We start from the raw sequence: 14,151 nt of genomic DNA, 5'->3' as shown, positions 1-14,151 counted from the left end.
AAATATCTGCGAGTTTCATGACATTTGCTGGAAGTACACACATCATGACATCATGTGATGACAATAGCAGGTTTGTTTGTGATGCTCTAACCAACAGAAGCCAAGCAACAATCAACATCTAGGTACACACTTGGGTGCAGCACCGGAATTTGGCCATTTTATCACTCAATACCCCCTGGAATGGCTGGGAAAACAATAAAAGAGATAAAGAAGGAGCCAATCTTGAAACACGTTCCCTAACCAGTCTCGCCTCAGCACCAGATCCTGTAGTGAGCTTACAAGGTCACACTAACCACATGGTCAGCAGAGTGGCACAGTGGTTAGCACTGCTGCCTCACAAGACCAGGTATGTGGGTTCGATTCCCAGCTTGGGTCACTGTCTGTGCAGTGTCTGCATGTTCTCCCCGTGTCTGCGTGGGTTTCCTCCGGGTGCTCCAGTTTCCTCCCACAGTCCGAAAGATGTGCTGGTTAAGTGCATTGGCCATGCTAAATTCTCCCTCAGTGTACCCGAACAGGCGCCGGAATGTGGCGACTAGGGGATTTTCACAGTAACTTCATTGCAGTGTTAATCCAAGCCTAGTTGTGACACTAATAAATAAACTTTAAACATGCTGCCCTGGTGATCTATCCCTGTTCTTGCTGACAGAAAACACTGAATTATGAACCTGACATTTATCATAAGTTTGCTTATTCCATTTAATTTTAATCTCTATCTCTTTAATAATTCAGGGAGTTCCCACTTTGATACCATTCCTTTGCGCTGTCTAATCTGTTTCTGAGCAACCTGCCCTTTTTAAAATCTGTCAGTCCTTCATTCTGATCCACTTGGGCCAGATCTCTTCCAACTCAGACATTGGCTCTTCGCCAGTTGAGTACTTTCACATTTGATTTTTTTCCTTTCCATTTCCATAACCACTTTAAATCTCGACGAAAAGTCATCTAGACTTGAAACATTGGCTCTATTCTCTCCCCACTGATCTGTCAGACCTACTGAGATTTTCCAGCATTTTTGGTTTTTGTTTTAAATCCCAGCATCCGCAGTATTTTACTTTTTACTTTAAATCTATTGATTTTGCCATTACTCCTTCTCAAATGATTCCCCACTGCAACAAGTACTATTTAATTTTCAAGGACTAGCTCCAGCAATGGGCAGGAAACATATTGGTCAAGAACAGTGCACAGTTTAGGAATTCCTCCATCACTTTGCCCTTTACACTGATATATTAGGGTAAATTAAGTTATCCATTGTCCCTACTCTAAACTTATTGCATATTTCTGCAATTTGTCTACAAGCTGGCTCCTCTAGCTCATTCTCACTATTTGGTAGCTATGGAAAAATACAGCAGTGTAATAATTCCTTTAGAGTTCCTTAATTCTAACCAAGTATAATCCTGTCTTTGGATCTTCAAGTGCATCATCCCTTTCTATTGCTGTAACAATATTATTGATCAATTCTCACAATGCCTGCCTTTTTTTAACCTTTCCCATCTTCCCTAGTTGTGTTATGACCAGGAATATTAAATTCTCATTCTTCCCGTTATTTGAGCTAGTTCTCTGTTATGGTTGTTGTACCATAACCCTATGTGGCCACTTGTATCTACATTGCAGCAACATTAATTTACCATGCTTTGCACATGCACTCTCTACTTACTTAAGACTGCTTTGCACTTCCACTTCCACTTTCTGATCCCTCCTTCTTCTGGGTTACTCATTATGTGGCTCATTACTTCTAGTTCTTTGCTCACCAGGTATCTCCTCACTAATATTTCATCCTAGTCCTCACCTTCTTGCCAAATTAAATCCACTCCATCTCACTTTTTAACCTCTGGGCAACGAAATTGCCCTATCCTGGTTGAGGTGCAATCATTTTCTCTTGTACAGGTCCTTCCTACTCCAGAAATGTGAAGCACTCCTTCCTGGACCATTTCTCTAGTTCATCTGTCTTTTCTGACATGCTTGCACTCACAAGCATATGCCTCTTAGAAACATACAAACTAGAAGCAGGAGTAGGGCTAATTGGCCTTCGAGCCTGCTCCGCCATTTATTTTGATCACGGCTGATCATCAAATTCAATATCCTGCTCCCCCCCTTCCCCCCATCCCTTGATAGTAATCCGAAGATTAATACTTTTGAAGTAGTGTTTTCTGCCTTTCTTCATAGCTCCTGAAATGCTGCCTGCAGGATTCCACCTACCTATCGTAGAATAGAATCATAGAATCCCTACAGAGCAGAAGGAGGCCATTCGGCCCATCGAGTCTGCACTGACCACAATCCTACCCAAGCTCTATTCCCGTAACCTCACACATTTATCCTGCTAATCCCCTGACACTAGGGTCAATTTAGCATGGCTAATCCACCTAACCCACACATCTTTGGACTATGGAAGGAAACAGGAGCACTCGGAGGAAATCCACACAGACTCAGGGAGGATGTGCAACTCCACAGTCACCCGAAGCTGGAATTGAACCCGGGTCCCTGGCGCTGTGAGGCAGCAGTGCTAACCACTGTGTTACCGTGCTGCTTCTGACTATTCCCCAGCCCCACAAAATGTTTGCACCCAGTTGTGTTCACGGCTGTGTTCTAGACAGCACTCCATCACCGAAAATCAGTTTGAGAGTGCCCACCTCACTCCTGGATGATGCCTGCACTCGCTGTCTCTTCCTATCCTGATGTGGAGGTGCCGGCGTTGGACTAGGGTAAACACAGTAAGTTTTAACAACACCAAGTTAAAGTCCAACAGGTTTATTTGGTAGCAAATGCCATTAGCTTTCGGAGCGCTGCTCCTTCGTCAGATGGAGTGGAAATCTGCTCTCAAACCTGTTTGACAAATTGCAGGTAAGAGTCGCCAACAATCCATCATTTTGCTTGACAGTCAATCTATTTATTTAACAATAATATTTATACATATATGTCTGTTATAATATACATTACATCTCCATGTGTATTATACGTTATATAGTTTCTATCAACTTAATTATGTATACCAGCTTTTTAAATGCATTTGGATCCATTTAATGTTACTTAAATTTATCTCAGTAGATTTAATTAAATCTTCACTATTACCCTTCTGTTTAAATTGCTTCAGTAATGTCTTCTCCTTCTGCAACGATTTCCCAAATTTCTGTCATCACTGTTTAGCAAATTTACCCTAGTCTCAGGTTAAAGCAGGAAGATCTGAAAGGGAGAGAAAAAAAAGGAGAGATTTAGGGAGAAAACTACACCGTCTCGAGCTGATGGCTAAAAACAGGAGCCACCAACTGTGAAGCCAAGTGTGGGATTCACAATCAGCCAGTCAGAACAATAATCAAATCTGTTCTTTGTCTAACTGCTGTGATTACCATAAAACAGTAAACCAAAATCCAACACAAAAACATCTCAAAATGCCAACACAATTAGCATTAAAAAGCAACATTCATAACACTAGCCATGCAATGTATTTAAATGGTTGACAGCTGCCTTGGAAAGCAACAGCCTCCACATCCAATCATATAATCAGCATGGAAATAGCAGTTGTTTGATTGGATCGTTTGAATCTAAAAGGAATCTTCTTTCAGGCTGTGAGACTTGAACAAGTTACTCACAAACTCTCCACCACAGAAAGCAGAATTGTGGAGAGTGATTCACAATAAAATAGTTATAGAGTGAAGCAGCTGGATACATTACCTGTTAGCACACAGACTCAGTAACTGACTGAGGGGCAGACTGGATCCACACATTGACCCTGAGTGAGGAGGCAGCTCACACACAGCAACAACTACCATCAATATCAGACTGACACATTTGCTGGGAGAGTATAGTTAGTGTTTCGGTCCAGCCGGGCTCGGGCTCGGGCTCGGACTCTCGCTCCCTCCACTTCTCTCCGGCTCCAAACACAAACTTCCGCCTCCGACAATTGTTACAGTTGGATCACAATGCGCCTGCGCCATCCCGGCCACACTGACAAAAAAACTCTCGGAGCGGTGGCCGACTGTCCACAGCCTGAAACTCCACTGGATCATCCACAACTCCACTGGATTATCCACAACTCCACTGGATTATCCACAACTCCACTGGATTATTCACAACCTCACCGGATTATCCACAACTCCACTGGATTATCCACAACTCCACTGGATTATTCACAACCTCACTGGATTATCCACAACTCCACTGGATTATTCACAACCTCGCTGGATTATCCACAACTCCACAAGATAAACCACAACCCCATTGGATTATCCACAACTCCACTGGATTATCCACAACCCAACTGGATTATCCACAACTCCACTGGATAATCCACAACCACGCTGGATTATCCAAACTCCACTGGATTATCCACAACCCCACTGGATTATCCACAACTCCACTGGATCATCCACAACTCCACTGGATCATCCACAACTCCACTGGATTATCCACAACCCGACTGGATTATCCACAACCCCACTGGATCATCCACAACTCCACTGGATTATCCACAATTCCACTGGATAATCCACAACCCCCTGGATATCCACAACGCCACAGGATTATCCACAACTCCACTGGATTATACACAACCCGACTGGATTATCCACAACCCCACTGGATCATCCACATCTCCACTGGATTATCCACAACTCCTCTGGATAATCCACAATTTCATTGAATTATCCACAACTCCACTGGATTATGCACAACTCCACTGGATAACCCACAATTCCACTGGATAATCCACAATTCTACTGGATAATCCACAATTCCACTGGATAACCCACACCTCCACTGGATTATCCACAACTCCACTGGATAATCCACAACTCCACTGGATTATCCTCAACTCCACTAGATCATCCACAACTCCACTGGATCATCCACCACTCCACTGGATAATCCACAACTCCACTGGATTATCCACAATTCTGCTGGATTATCCACAATCCAACTGAATTATCCACAATTCCGCTGGATTATTCACAATTTCGCTGTATTATTCACAATTCCACTGGATCATCCACATCTCCACTGGATCATCCACAACTCCACTGGATTATCCACAATTCCACAGGATTATCCACAATTCCACTGAATGATCCACTCCACTGGATTATTCACAATTCCACTGGATCATCCACATCTCCACCGGATTATCCACAACTCGTCTGGATAATCCACAATTCCACTGAATTATCCACAACCCCACTGGATTATCCACAACCCCACTGGATTATCCACAACTCCACTGGATTATCCACAACCCCACTGGATTACCCACAACTCCACTGGATTATCCACAACCCCACCGGATGATCCACAACTCCACTGGATTATCCATAACACCACTGGATTATCCACAACCCCACTGGAGCATCCACAACTCCCCTGGATCATGCACAACTCCACTGGATCATCCACAACTCCACTGGATCATCCACAATTCCACTGGATCATCCACAACTCCACTGGATTATCCACAATTCCACTGGATAATCCACAACCCCACTGGATATCCACAACTCCACTGGAGTAACCACAACTCCACCAGATTATCCACAGCTCCACTGGAACATCCACAACTCCACTGGATTATCCACAACCCCTCTGGATCATCCACAGCTCCACTGGATCATCTTCAACTCCACTGGATTATCCACAACTCCACTAGATTATCCACAATTCCACTGGATAATCCACAATTCCACTGGATAATCCACACCTCCACTGGATTATCCACAACTCCACTGGATAATCCACAACTCCACTGGATCATCCACAACTCCACTGCCTGTTAAAAAGAAGGATAGGAAGGGTAGGATTCGAGAACCGTGGATAACCAGGGAACCAGGGAAACCAGGGAAATTGAGGGACTGGTCAAAAAGAAAAGAGAGGCGTATGGTAGGTCCAGGCAGCTAAAAACAGAGGGAGCTCTGGAGGAGTACAAAGAAAGTAGGAAAGAACTCAAACGGGGAATTAGAAGAGCAAAAAGGGGTCACGAAATGTTCTTGGCAGACAGGATTAAGGAGAATCCCAAGACATTTTATTCATACGTTAGGAACAAAAGGGTTGTCAGGGAAAAAATCGGACCTCTCAGGGACAAAAGTGGGGAATTATGCTTGGAGCCCAAAGAAGTAGGGGAGATCCTAAATGAATACTTTGCGTCGGTATTCACAAAGGAGAGGGATGTGTTGACTGTGAGTGTCTCGGAGGGGAGTGTTGAACCGTTGGAGAAAATCTCCATTACAAAGGAGGAAGTGTTAGGTTTGTTAGAGAATTTAAAGACTGACAAATCCCCAGGGCCTGATGGAATCTATCCAAGGCTGCTCAGGAAGACGAGAGATGAAATCGCTGGGCCTCTGACGCAAATCTTTGTCTCGTCACTGGACGCAGGTGAGGTCCCAGAGGATTGGAGGATAGCTAATGTGGTCCCGTTATTTAAGAAGGGTAGGAAGGATAACCCGGGTAATTATAGGCCGGTGAGCTTGACGTCCGTGGTGGGGAAGTTGTTGGAGAAGATTCTTAGAGATAGGATGTATGCGCATTTAGAAAGGAATAAACTCATTAACGATAGTCAGCATGGTTTTGTGAGAGAGAGGTCATGCCTCACTAACCTGGTGGAGTTTTTTGAAGAAGTGACCAGAATGGTTGACGAGGGAAGGGCCGTGGATGTCGTCTATATGGACTTTAGTAAAGCGTTTGACAAAGTCCCTCATGGTAGGCTAGTGAAAAAGGTTGGATCTCATGGGATAAAGGGGGAGGTGGCTTGATGGGTGGGAGAACTGGCTTGATCACAGAAGACAGAAGGTGGTAGTGGAAGGGTCTTTTTCTGGCTGGAGGCCTGTGACTAGTGGTGTTCCGCAGGGCTCTGTATTGGGACCTCTGCTGTTTGTGATTTATATAAATGATCTGGAAGAAGGTGTAACTGGGGTGATCAGTAAGTTCGCGGACGACACAAAATTGGCAGGACTTGCAGATAGTGAGGAGCATTGTCAGAAGCTAGAGAAGGATATAGATAGGCTGGAAATTTGGGCAAAGAAATGGCAGATGGAGTTCAATCCTGATAAATGTGAAGTGATGCATTTTGGTAGAAATAATGTAGGGAGGAGCTATATGATAAATGGCAGAACCATAAAGGGTGTAGATACGCAGAGGGACCTGGGTGTGCAAGTCCACAGATCCTTGAAGGTGACGTCACAGGTGGAGAAGGTGGTGAAGAAGGCATATGGCATGCTTGCCTTTATAGGACGGGGCATAGAGTATAAAAGTTGGGGTCTGATGTTGCAGATGTATAGAACGTTGGTTCGGCCGCATCTGGAATACTGCGTCCAGTTCTGGTCGCCACACTACCAGAAGGACGTGGAGGCTTTGGAGAGAGTACAGAGGAGGTTTACCAGGATGTTACCTGGTATGGAGGGGCTTAGTTATGAGGAGAGATTGGGTAAACTGGGGTTGTTCTCCCTGGAAAGACGGTGGATGAGGGGAGACTTAATAGAGGTGTATAAAATTATGAAAGGCATAGATAGGGTGAACGGTGGGAAGCTTTTCCCCAGGTCGGTGGTGACGTTCACGAGGGGTCATAGGTTCAAGGTGAAGGGGGGGAGGTTTAACACAGATATCAGACAGACATATTTTACACAGAGGGTGGTGGGGGCCTGGAATGCGCTGCCAGGCAAGGTGGTGGAGGCGGACACACTGGGAACGTTTAAGACTTATCTAGACAGCCATATGAACGGAGTGGGAATGGAGGGATACAAAATAATGGTCTAGTTTGGACCAGGGAGCGGCGCGGGCTTGGAGGGCCGAAGGGCCTGTTCCTGTGCTGTATTGTTCTTTGTTCTTTGTATCATCCACAACTCCACCGGATCATCCACAACTCCACTGGATTAGCCATAACACCACCGGATTATCCACAACCCCACTGGATTATCCACAACTCCACTGGATTATCCACAACCCCACTGGATTACCCACAATGCCACTGGATTATCCACAACTCCACCAGATGATCCACAACTCCACTGGATTAGCCATAACACCACTGGATTATCCATAACCCCACTGGATCATCCACAACTCCCCTGGATCATGCACAACTCCACTGGATCATCCACAACTCCACTGGATTGTCCACAATTCCACTGGATCACCACAACTCCACTGGATTATCCACAATTCCACTGGATAATCCACAACCCCCTGGATATCCACAACTCCACTGGAGTAACCACAACTCCACCAGATTATCATGCACAGCTCCACTGGAACATCCACAACTCCACTGGATTATCCACAACCCCTCTGGATCATCCATAGCTCCACTGGATCATCTTCAACTCCACTGGATTATCCACAACTCCACTAGATTATCCACATTTCCACTGGATAATCCACAATTCCACTGGATAATCCACACCTCCACTGGATTATCCACAACTCCACTGGATAATCCACAACTCCACTGGATCATCCACAACTCCACTGGATCATCCACAACTCCACTGGATCATCCACAACTCCACTGGATGATCCACAACTCCACTGGAGTATCCACAACTCCACCAGATTATCCACAACTCCACTGGATCATCCACAACTCCACTGGATTATCCACAACCCCACTGGATCATCCACAGCTCCACTCGAACATCCTCAACTCCACTGGATCATCCACAATTCCACTGGATCATCCGCATCTCCACTGGATTATCCACAATTCCACTGAATTATTCAACAACTCCACTGGATTATCCACAATTCCACTGGATTATCCACAATCCAACTGAATTATCCATAACTCCACTGGATTATTCATAATTCCACTGGATTTTCCACAACTCCACTGGATTGTGCACAACTCCACTGGATCATCCACAACTCCGCTGGATTATCCACAACTCCGCTGGATTATCCACAACTCCACTGGATCATCCACAACTCCACTGGATCATCCACAACTCCACTGGATTATCCACAATTCCACTGAATTATTCCACAACTCCACTGGATTATCCACAACTCCACCGGATCATCCACTACTCCACCGGATTATCCACTACTCCACTGGATCATCCACAACTCCACTAGATAATCCACAACTCCACTGGATTATCCACAACCCCACTGGATAATCCACAACTCCACTGGATTATGCACAACTCCACTGGATTATCCACAACTCCACTGGATTATCCACAGCTCCACTGGAGTCACTGGATTATCCACAACTCCTCTGGAGTCACTGCATTATCCACAACTCCACTGGAGTCACTGGATTATCCGCAACTCCTCTGGAGTCACTGCATTATCCACAACTCCACTGGAGTCACTGGATTATTAAGAAAAGCCTCAAGAAGGAGTTGTGAACCTAAAATTATTCAAAGAGGTGGGTTTTAAGGGGGATCTAAAAGGAGGGAAGGGAAGAGAAAAGCATTGAGAGAGTGAATGTCAGAGCAAAGAGTCTGGGCAACTGAAAGCACAGTAAGAGTTTTAACAACACCAGGTTAAAATTCAACAGGTTTATTGGTAGCAAATGCCATTAGCTTTCGGAGCGCTGCTCCTTCGTCAGATGGAGTGGAAATCTGCTCTCAAACAGGGCACACAGAGACACAAAATCAAGTTACAGAATACTGATTAGAATGTGAATCTCTACAGCCAACCAGATCTTAAAGATACAGACAATGTGAGTGGAGGGAGCATTAAGCACAGGTTGAAGAGATGTGTATTGTCTCCAGACAGGACAGCCAGCAAGTCCAGGAGGCAAGCTGTGGGGGTTACTGATAATGTGACATAAATCCAACATCCCGGTTTAGGCCGTCCTCATGTGTGCGGAACTTGGCTATCAGTTTCTGCTCAGCGACTCTGCGCTGTCGTGTGTCGTGAAGGCCGCCTTGGAGAACGCTTACCCGAAGGTCAGAAGCTGAATGCCCGTGACTGCTGAAGTGCTCCCCCACAGGAAGAGAACAGTCTTGCCTGGTGATTGTCGAGCGGTGTTCATTCATTTAAGATCTGGTTGGCTGTAGGGATTTGCATTCTAATCAGTATTCTGTAACTTGATTTTGTGTCTCTGTGCCCTGTTTGAGAGCAGATTTCCATTCCATCTGACGAAGGAGCAGCGCTCCGAAAGCTAATGGTATTTGCTACCAAATAAACCTGTTGGACTTTAACCTGGTGTTGTTAGAACTCTTACTGTGTTCACCCCAGTCCAACGCCGGCATCTCCACATCATGACTACCATCGACACCGCAAACTGCCGGCTCCAATTGAAAGCACAACAGGCAATGGTGACGTACGTAGAAGGATGGGTGGGGCGACACAAGAGTTCAGGGTTGTGGTGTCAAGAATAACTTGCAGTTTTAATGTGGGATTAGGACATAGCATAGAACAGTACAGCACAGGACAGGCCCTTGGGCCCACGATGTTGTGCCGAGCTTTATCTGAAACCAAGATCAAGCTATCCCACTCCCTATCATCCTGGTGTGCTCCATGTGCCTATCCAATAACCGCTTAAATGTTCCTAAAGTGTCTGACTCCACTATCACTGCAGGCAGTCCATTCCACACCCCAACCACTCTCTGCGTAAAGAACCTACCTCTGATATCCTTCCTATATCTCCCACCACGAACCCTATAGTTATGCCCCCTTGTAATAGCTCCATCCACCCGAGGAAATAGTCTTTGAACGTTCACTCTATCTATCCCCTTCATAATTTTATAAACCTCTATTAAGTCTCCCCTCAGCCTCCTCCGCTCCAGAGAGAACAGCCCTAGCTCCCTCAACCTTTCCTCATAAGACCTACCCTCCAAACCAGGCAGCATCCTGGTAAATCTCCTCTGCACTCTTTCCAGCGCTTCCACATCCTTCTTATAGTGAGGTGACCAGAACTGCACACAATATTCCAAATGTGGTCTCACCAAGGTCCTGTACAGTTGCAGCATAACCCCACGGCTCTTAAACTCCAACCCCCTGTTAATAAAAACTAACACACTATAGGCCTTCTTCACAGATCTATCCACTTGAGTGGCAACCTTTAGAGATCTGTTTTAGAGATGGACCCCAAGATCTCTCACCCCTCTTGCTCAGCAATTTAGGTTCTGAAATGGTTTTGGAGCTGGGAGAGAAATATAGCGAGTTAAAAGGATTTATAAAGAGAATTCCAGAGTTTGGTATGAAGAAGACTTCAGGCTTTGCTATCAAAGGCATAGCAGAGGGAAGGGCAATTCAGAGGGTGACAGAGAGATCACTGCATTTCAGTCAGCAGTTAGACCCAGAGGAAATTGCAAAGTAAGGAAGGGCAAGGTCAAAATGGGAACTTGTAGATGAGGATACAGGTTTTGAATCACAATATTGCCCAATCCCTGATATCAATCAAAGGAATATCTCCCAAATGCATAAAGGGGACAACCCCCTATGCACATGGAGACCCTCACCCCCCCCCCCAGGGATCCCTCCTCCACAAGCATAAGGGGAACCTTGTGCCGGGGAGCACTCTGGGGAGCTCCTTTGGGGAGGTTCTCCTTATCGGTAGTGGGGGGCACGCCATGTGTGTTTGGGAATATCCCCTTTGTGCATGTGGAGGGGGGTCCTCCGTGGCCATGGGGGATCCCTGTGTCCATTCGGGGGGGATCCATTTGTTTAATATCCTTTGATTTGATTTATTATTGTCACATGTATTAGTATACAGTGAAAAGTATTGTTTCTTGCGCGCTATACAAAGCATACCGTTCACAGAGAAGGAAAGGAGAGAGTGCAGAATGTAGTGTTATAATCATAGCTAGGGTGTAAAGAAAGATCAACTTAGTGCGAGGTAGGTCCATTCAAATGTCTGATGGCAGCAGGGAAGATGCTGTTCTTGAGTCACTTGATGCGTGACCTCAGACTTTTGTATCTTTCCCCCCAGAAGAAGGTGGAAGTGAGTATGTCTGGGGTGCATGGTGTCCTTAATTATGCTGGCTGCTTTTCCGAGGCAACGGGAAGTGTAGACAGGGAAAACGGATGGGAGGCTGCTTTGCGTGATGGACTGGCCTATGTTCACGATCCTTTGTAGTTTCTTGCAGTCTTGGGCAGAGCAGGAGCTATACCAAGCTGTGATACAACCAGAAAGAATGCTTTCTATGGTGCATCTGTAAACGTTGGTGAGAGTCGTAGCTGACATGCCAAATTTCTTTAACCTCCTGAGAAAGTAGAGGGGTTGGTGGGCTTTCTTAACTATAGTGTCAGAATGGGGGGGATCAGGACAGGTTGTTGGTGATCTGGACACCTAAAAACTTGAAGCTCTCGACCCTTTCTACTTTGTCCCCATTGATGTAGACAGGGGCATGTTCTCCACATGCTTCCTGAAGTCAATGACAATCTCTTTTGTTTTGTTGATATTGAGGGAGAGATTATTGTCATCGCACCAATCAATTCCCCAGATAATTGGGACCTTTGATTAAAACATTCTGGTTCTAATGCTAAAGTTTCGCTTCCGTGTCAAAGGCTTTGAGAATGGCCTAAAAGTCCATGGTACACTCATCCAGTCTGCCTCAGGAGAACGTCATCTACCACCGGACCTAATATAAAGAAATGTAGTATGCGCCAACAACACCCATACTCCATACCGAGTGGTATTATCATTGGACTATTAATCCAGAAACTCAACTAATGCCCTGGGGACCTGGGTTCGAATCCTGCCATGGCAGATGGTGGAATTTGAATTCAATAAAAAAAATCTGAAATTAATAATCTACTGATGACCATGAAACCATTGTCGATTGCCGGAAAAATCCATCTGGTTCACTGGGATGAAGTAGAAATGGTCATGAGCTCCATGTTTTTAGGTGTCCAGATCACCAACAACCTGTCCTGGTCCCCCCATGCCGAATCTATCGTTAAGAAAGCCCACCAATGCCTCCACTTTCGCAGAAAACTAAGGAAATTTGGCATGTCAGCTACAACTCTCACCAACTTTTACAGATGCACCGCAGAAAGCATTCTTTCTGGTTGTATCACAGCGTGGTATGGCTCCTGCTCTACCTAAGACTGCAAGAAACTACAATGGGTCGTGAATGAAGCAAACCAGCCTGCCACCCATCTGTCCACACTTCCCACTGCCTCGGAAAAGCTGTCAGCATAATTAAGGATCCCACGCACCCTGGACATACTCTTTTCCACCTTCTGTTGGGAAAAAGATACAAAAGTCTGAAGTCACATAACAACCGATTCAAGAACAGCACGAAGTTGATCTTTCCCTACACCCTAGTTACAACTGTAACACCACATTCTGCACTCTCTCCTTTCCTTCTGTATAAACAGTATGCTTTCTCTGTATAACATGCAAGAAACAATACTTTTCACGGTATACTAATACATCTGACACTAAATCAAATCAAATCAAATCAATTATTTCAAACCATCCGATATTGCACAGTTTAATTCTTGCTGTAGCTAATCTGTGACCATGGAATATCTTGTCCTATACTCCCGTATCTGCAAGCTAGCTGGGGCACCCAGGATGAAAAACTCTCTGACTTTCGGCAAACCTTATTTTAGATCAAAAGGTCCCGTGTACTAGGCAGGCGAAGTTTAGAGAATTTAACTCGGCTATAGTTCAGCGCCACTTCGAGGCATCACATGACTCTGTTGACTGGATAAACCCATGGGCATCAGCCCCAGCCATAAGAAAGCCCACCAAAGTGGACGATAGGGCTGGAAACTCCACACTGAAAGATATTTCATGATTGCTCCTGTTGTGATTCGAAGAACCAACACCAGGACCGCCCAGCAGGAGGCGTGGAATGCTTCCAATTTGGGAAAACTATACATTTCAAACATTTCTGCAAATCCAACAACTGTGGTAGGAATAGTAAGAAGTCTCACAATACCAGGTTAAAGTCCAACAGGTTTATTTGGAATCACGAACTTTCGGAGCGCTGCTCCTTTCTCAGGTGAGTGACTCACCTGATGAAGGGGCAGCGTTCTGAAAACACGAGACAGTGAGGGAAGGAACGGAATAAGGTGGAGGATGAATGAGTGGCTGAGGGATTGGAGCAGGGGGCAGGGATTCAGGTTCCCGGATCATTGGGACCTCTTTAGAGGCAGGTGCGACCTGTACAAAAAGGATGGGTTTCACTTAAATCCCAGGGGGACCAATAGTCTGGTGGGAAGGTTTGCTACGGTTACTGGGGACAGTTTAAACTAGAATGGTTGGGGGGTGGG

At 45.4% G+C, this 14,151-nt stretch overlaps 1 protein-coding gene across 3 annotated transcripts in view; it reads right to left on the bottom strand.

Moving 5' to 3' along the window:
• c1h18orf54 (chromosome 1 C18orf54 homolog) overlaps nucleotides 1-3,754 on the bottom strand; it is a 55,643-nt gene extending 51,889 nt beyond the window's left edge. For 2 of the 3 annotated variants that reach the window (XR_013498703.1, XM_078219606.1), the window contains exon 1: nucleotides 3,664-3,754. The gene's annotated coding sequence lies outside the window, so the exon portion shown is untranslated. Of the gene's footprint in view, nucleotides 1-3,063; nucleotides 3,169-3,663 lie in introns of those variants that run through there. The other variant, XM_078219621.1, reaches the window with a different exon arrangement.
• Nucleotides 3,755-14,151: the final 10,397 nt, after the last annotated feature.

Source organism: Mustelus asterias, chromosome 1 (assembly GCF_964213995.1).
Source record: "Mustelus asterias chromosome 1, sMusAst1.hap1.1, whole genome shotgun sequence".
NCBI classification, from domain to species: domain Eukaryota; kingdom Metazoa; phylum Chordata; class Chondrichthyes; order Carcharhiniformes; family Triakidae; genus Mustelus; species Mustelus asterias.
The sequence above is the reverse complement of the archived record's forward strand: the minus strand, read 5'-3'. Positions and strand labels throughout refer to the sequence as shown.